This window comes from Pseudochaenichthys georgianus, chromosome 1, assembly GCF_902827115.2.
Source record: "Pseudochaenichthys georgianus chromosome 1, fPseGeo1.2, whole genome shotgun sequence".
Classification (NCBI taxonomy): Eukaryota; Metazoa; Chordata; class Actinopteri; order Perciformes; family Channichthyidae; genus Pseudochaenichthys; species Pseudochaenichthys georgianus.
Genome location: NC_047503.1, coordinates 48161060 through 48167932, shown reverse-complemented (window position 1 = coordinate 48167932; position 6873 = coordinate 48161060). Strand labels below are relative to the sequence as shown.

The 6873-nt window shown below is 45.9% G+C and overlaps 1 pseudogene; it reads left to right on the top strand.

Moving 5' to 3' along the window:
• LOC117453321 (uncharacterized) lies at positions 1-4667 on the top strand (annotated as a pseudogene).
• Positions 4668-6873: the final 2206 nt, after the last annotated feature.

The window sequence follows — 6873 nt, the reverse complement described above, 5'->3', positions numbered from 1 at the left end:
ATGTCATACACGGCTAATTACAGCTACCAATACGTCAGTGTCCAGCGTATCAAAAAAGCCTTGCTGTGGTTACAAGCGTACAACCCTTATTACGCTGACATACTCTTCAACACCGAATGGTTAAATCGCTATGAGCAAGACGTCAACCAACAGCCTCCTGACGAACACACACAGCCAGAAGAGGCATGTGTTGACGAGGAACCATCACATGACCGCCAAACACATGGCATGTTCATGGACACATGTCTCCAACCTGTGGATCTAGGACAGGAAATCTTAGACCGTTATGACACAACCCTGAACATTGCTCCTGCTGAAGGTAACAATCCTGTTGCCCTTCTTACAGACAAAACCAACGAGGCCAAAAGTTTCCCCGTCCTTGTCCCACAGGGTAGTCCAACCTACCATGATTTCCGGAACCACAGGGTGACCTTGGCCAGTTACTTTAAAAGTCGCATTATGCATGCCGACGGTCGGTTTGCACATAATGTGTTGATTACATCTTCTACGCTCAGTACATGACTGAAGTACAGATGGTCTCTTCAAGTATCTCCATCGCTTTACGTAAAGGACATTTCGGGACATCACCAGGTACGATTACAGGGGCCATGCTAAACAACACTGACACTCTGACAAAAACACTTCAAACCAATGACGGCTACAGATTCCTGCGGCCCATTCGTGGCACACCTGCTTTTTGGGCTGGAGCCCAAAAGGATGTGTTTGCCATGGTCAGGCAGCTTGGATTGCCCACTTTCTTCTGCTCCTTCTCTGCTGCTGACATGCGGTGGGAGAATTTGCTTATCAGCATGATGCGTCAAGAAGGACGATGTGACAATGTCGCCGATTTAGACTGGAGTGACAAATGCGGTCTTTTGCGTCGCAATCCTGTCACTGCAGCACGCATGTTTGACAAAAGATGGCGGACCTTTCTAAAAGAGGTCATACAATCACCAAGCCAACCAATAGGAAAGGTGGTAGACTTCTTCTATCGTGTGGAGTTCCAGCAGAGAGGGAGTCCTCATATTCATGCCATTTTCTGGATTGCCAACAGCCCACAAGTGGATCGCGACAGTGATGAGGAGGTGGTACTGTTTGTTGACAAATACATTTCATGCTCACTTCCAGAAGGTGATGACAGTCTTCAGGAACAGGTATCAACCCTCCAAACGCATAGCAAAAAGCATTCCAAGTCCTGTCGAAAGAAACGCACTGTATGTTGCTTCAATTTCCCACGGCCGCCAAGTGACAGGTCCTTTGTTTCCAGAGGACGGAATACTGACGACTTGTGCTCGCCCCAGGACACCACTAACAACCACATGACCAAAGACGCAGCATGTAAACTCATGACCAAGGTCAAAGACACAGTCACGGATGTCAGGGAGACTTTCACTACTGTGTCACAGCTGTATGACAAACTTGGCATGACCCAACAGCTGTTGGAAACTGCTTTTGCCTGCGTTGCTGGCAAAACACAAGTTGTCCTTAGGCGCCAACCCGCAGACGTATGGGTGAATCCTTACAACAAGCACTTACTTTCAGCATGGAATGCTAACATGGACATCCAGTTTGTTGTCAATGCATATGCTTGCATTGTCTACATCATTTCATACATTGCTAAAGCTGAGCGCGAAATGGGCTTAATTCTCAGCGCCGCTCACCGTGAAGCAACACAGGAGGGCAACACAGATGCCAAGCAGGCCATGCGCAAGATGGGACGTGTGTATTTGCATAATCGAGATGTGTGCGCACAGGAAGCCATGTACAGACTGCTCCAGATGCCTTTAAAATGATGCTCGCGCGCCACCGTGTACATTCCCACAGGAGAACACGCCACGCGCATCAGCCGGCCTATGGCCACACTGAAACGCATGGCCAATTCACAGACGCTCACTAACGACAACATGTGGATGACCAGTCCTGTGGACCGATATGCAGCCAGACCAAGCGAACCCCTTTTCCATCAAATGTGTTTGGCTACCTTTCTGTCACAATACAGAGTTCTGTCTAACAGCGAGAGCCCTCGGAAGAAAATCCAACTAGGCCAGGGACTTGGATTTATCCAGAAAAGGCAACCGGCATGCACTGCCGTGGTGCGCTATGTGCGGTTCTCAAATGACACGCAGCCGGAAAAGTACTTCCAAAACATTTTGCAGCTGTTCCTACCTTACCGTGTAGCTGATGACCTCAAACCTCCAGGTTGTCCCACATACGAAGAGTTCTATCGCCATGGTCACTGGCTGCTAGACGGCCAGCCTCACTCTGTTAAAGACACTGTTGACGTGAACAGGCAAACTTTTGAGAAGGAATGTCAAGACATCACACATTCGGCAAATGACATTGTAAACAAGACATCCTTGAAGATGCCTGGTGCCAAATGTGTCCCGATCAAGTCTGGAAGATTTTGGAATGTGACGAGGAAGGAAATGAGGCTAACGCGTGCAAACCGTGGATGAAGACATGCTGACAATCCAGGACATCCCTGACAGTGGTGCCCAGGGAAGTCGTTTTGAGGCACATGCTAACTCCATGTGTCGCCCCTGAGCACTTAACTCTCCTCAGATCACTGAACGTCCAACAGAGAGAATCTTCTACCAAGTCAGGAATAGGTTGCCATGCCAAAGTCAATGGCAAACAGCCAACACCTTTCCATGTCTTCATCACTGGCGGTGCTGGCACAGGGAAAAACACACCTCTCAAGGCCATCCAATATGAAGCCACTAGATTGTTGTCCCCAGGTTGCTAGTTCACCGGACAAGGTCACCGTCTTGTTGACTGCCCCAAACTGGCATTGCTGCTTATTCCATCCAAGCCACCACAATACATAGCACATTGTCTATAGGCATGCATGTGAACCTCCCCCTACATGCCCTTAGGCGAGGCCAAACTCAGTACCTACGTACTGAATTAAACGACCTGCAGATCCTGGTGGATAGATGAAATCTCTAGGTCAGTCATAACTTGCTGGCATACATTCGCCAAATTTGCAACCGGGGATCATTCGCCATTTGGAAACGTCTGTGTCATAGCTGTGGGAGACTTTTCCAGCTCAGCCCAGTTCACGCCAAGGCCTTGTATTTGGAGGCACCACTATGTGATTTATGAATGGCAATTTCTCCATCGCACAGTTGCCCACCATTGTACGCCAACAAGACACTGTGTTTGCCGAATGTTGAACAGACTGCGTACAAGACTCAAAACACACCGCCCTTCATCCAAGTGACATCGCACTGTTGAAAACTGTGAAACCGGACTCGCCAGCTCGGCCTTGCCATATTTTCCCACCAACGCACAAGTCAACGCACACAACATCATCCAGTTAGGTGCCACATGTCCAGACCACTTGTGTGTGCAGGCACTGGATTATGAGAAAAATCCAAAAACCAGACTCTATGCATTGAAACAGGGCCACTTCAAACATGTCTACCAATCCATTCTACCCGAGTCCTTGGACATAGGACATGGAGCACGTGTCATGCTGATCAAAAAACATCGATGTGTCTGACGGATTGGTGAACGGAGTGTGGCGGCGAAGTCATGAACATTGTTCATGATGACAAATGGCAAAACCTCTGACAACACTGTCTTTGTGAAATTTGACTCTGACAAGGTGGGAAGTAACGAAGGACGCGTTCCCCCTAAATCTCCTGCACACATTTCAGCTACTCCCAATACACATGGAGGAGGAAAGGTTTGGGCGGCAAAGGGCAATTGCCGGCAAACAGTTTCCATTGAAGTTGGCCTGGGCTTGTTACTGTCCACAAGGGCAAGGACTAATGTAGACCAAGCCGTCATTTCGCTTAAAGGCGTGTTTGCACCGGGACAGTCTTATGTGGCTTTGAGCCGTGTGTTAGCAGCTTACTTGGCCTGACACTGCAGGACTTCAAAGACAGCGCCATCTATTGCAAACCCAATATTCAGACTCCCTTGCAGGCATGCCAGCATTTGTACCATCAGTACTACACCCCACACAGAACACTCTGTCATTCTCAATATTCTCTATGAATGTTCAGAGCTTGCCCAGTCATTTACCTGATCTAACACTTGCTGTTCAGCATTTCCCTATAGCTGTGTGGCTGTCACAGAGACATGGTTACCTCACAACTGTCACACCTGACACTACACGCATTCCAACTACACATTTCACAGTATGCCACGTTGTAAGGCCCTACAACAACACCGGACCCGGTTTTGGCCAGCATACAAGGACCAAACATATGGTGGCGGCGTTGGGCATCTACTGCCGAGACATTTACATACACCAAACTGGATCTTCCCAACCTCAACATTGAATGCATTGCTGTCATTTCACCCGAAGACAATTTCATTGTTGCGGTTGTTTATAGACCACCAAACTATCCCATGACGCCGTTCAAAACCAACATGCCCCCAGTTGACCAATGCCCCTCAATGCCACATCAAAACAACATTGTCATGTTGGGGGACTTCAACCAAGATCTGCTCAAATCCACTTCAATGTCCACATTCATGACAACCCTGGATACTCCCAACTGGTATCTGAACCCACAACAGAAAAGGGAACCATTGATCGATCATGTATATCTCACAAATACCAAGTCCATACCTGGGAGAAGAAACCACGGTCAAGCCCAATGTACTTCAGCACTCATGAAGCAGTTCAATGTCTACTAAGAAAGCGGTCCTAACCAGTTCCATTTCTGGAACTGACAAACAACACTCCGTACATTTGGTTGTGTCTGGACAGTGGAAGCAGGGACAGGAACCTCAACACCTTGATCCCTGCCAAGTCCTACATGACTGTTGTTGGGTGTCAGTGCCACAACAACTACTTAGGAGTAATGTGTGACTGTACATATGTTGTGTCCTTGGGCAAGACACTTTACCCGCATTTGCTCATGTGGGTAATGTCCACAGTAATGGCTCTTACATGTCTAATATCTGTAATGTGTACTTGTACAGCGCTTTGAGCACCTGTAAAAGCGCTCTAATAACAAAATGTAATGCCTTATTAATATGTGTATGTATGCGTACGCAAAGAGAGGCACACTATTGCCTATATCAATGTCAACACCATCCACAACAAACCCCAACTAATTCTGTGTCATCTTGCACTTGTAACCAACCCTACTGTGCATTACTTTACAGTCATTTCCACAGGTTGTTCCACTTTCTGCAAAAACGTCTGCATAATCCACCCTCATCCACATTCCCACATCTACACATATCACTTCTCACACAACACCAATCACTCTGTTTAATTACATACACTAAATAAATCACACCAACATTTCACTATTTCCATTCCAGTTCACAAACTGTTTTAATTTGTCTTCTCTCCCATACCACACCTAATCACCTACATGTCTTACTACACAGGGAATGGAGAGGTCTTTCATGCTTATAGCAAACCCCACTGCCCTGCTAACAGGACATTTAACATTACATAGCATGCTGTTCCCAATTACGTCAGATCAATTTGATCCTGCAATACAGTGCAATACATATGTTACAACTACATATTTAGTCATACATCACTATTACCCAACACACAGCTTCACGCATCATTGTTGTGCCATTGACAACATCACATTAACAACTGTATTGCAGGTTTGCTTTTTGATCAATACACACAGCCACAAAAAGCAAACACCACTGGTATGGACTCTCATATGAGACAGGGTTCAAATCCCTGTAGTGGCTTGAACTATTGTTGGACTGTACACATTTCTTTAACACGCCAAATATATCCCGTAAAAACTCAAACAACTCTTAACTATACCTCCATTCAACAACTATAACATCAACCACAAATCAACACCCTGCTTACACAGCCAGAACCACTAACACACAAGCCTAATACCTCCTGGTCAGATCACACGCAGCTCATTTACCACGACTCCAGCACGCCTGCAGGACGCCGGGACGACCGGCGACCCTCCCCGACAGGCGCTCGGACGCGAAGGCCCGCCCACAACTGCGTGCACGTCTGTGACCGCAGTTTTAATTATTATATAATTACGGAATCCTTGTTTTCAGGCCTTTAGGATGCTGAAAAAGTTGTATAATTTTGCACGGACGCCATAACTGGTGAAAAATACCTTATTCTGGAGTCAATTGTACAACTTGCTCGCTAGCACCACCTATACAAATCCCAATTCGGAATACATTTACAAAGTCGCACCGTAACTCCAAATGACCTGAAAGTTTGCACACATATCCGGGTGGACCTGCTCTACATATAATCTCCTTGATCTCCTAAGCTCCGCCTACTTTATTTTTTTTAAATTAGCATAATTTACAAAACAGTTAAATATTCACATACATTTCAAATTTTTGTTTTACAACACCAAACTCAGTATACCTAATCGCTGGAGGGTCAGACACATTATCGTAGGGAATGAGCATGTTCAGTCGATAAATGTGGCCGTCAGTACTCTAAACGTGTTCGCAAAAAGGCGGGGCTTAGATAGAAATGCTCATAATTCATCAACAATGTACCAAAAAAACACCACATTTGGTGGTAAGGTTCAGTTCTGTATTGGGGAATAAGCACAAAAAGTAATATCCATTTTGGACTATAGGGGGCGCCAAAAACATGACAAATGTATAACTCATGAAATGATGGACGAAATCTTTTTTTTTTTTTTTTAGACATACTCTGGGGATGAGTATGGACTTATATTGAAAGTGTCACAACGAATGATAATTGTGGGCGTGGCCTGTACTTTTTTTTTTATGACGATGTGCTTAAATGTGTTTCGGTACGCAAAACTTGGGACACGCATCACAGCCCACGACCTTTTCAAGAATGTATAAAAAAAAAGGAATTTTTTAAAAAATACTGCTCACTAGCGCCCCCTATTGTGTGGTAGTCACATATAAGTCTCAGAA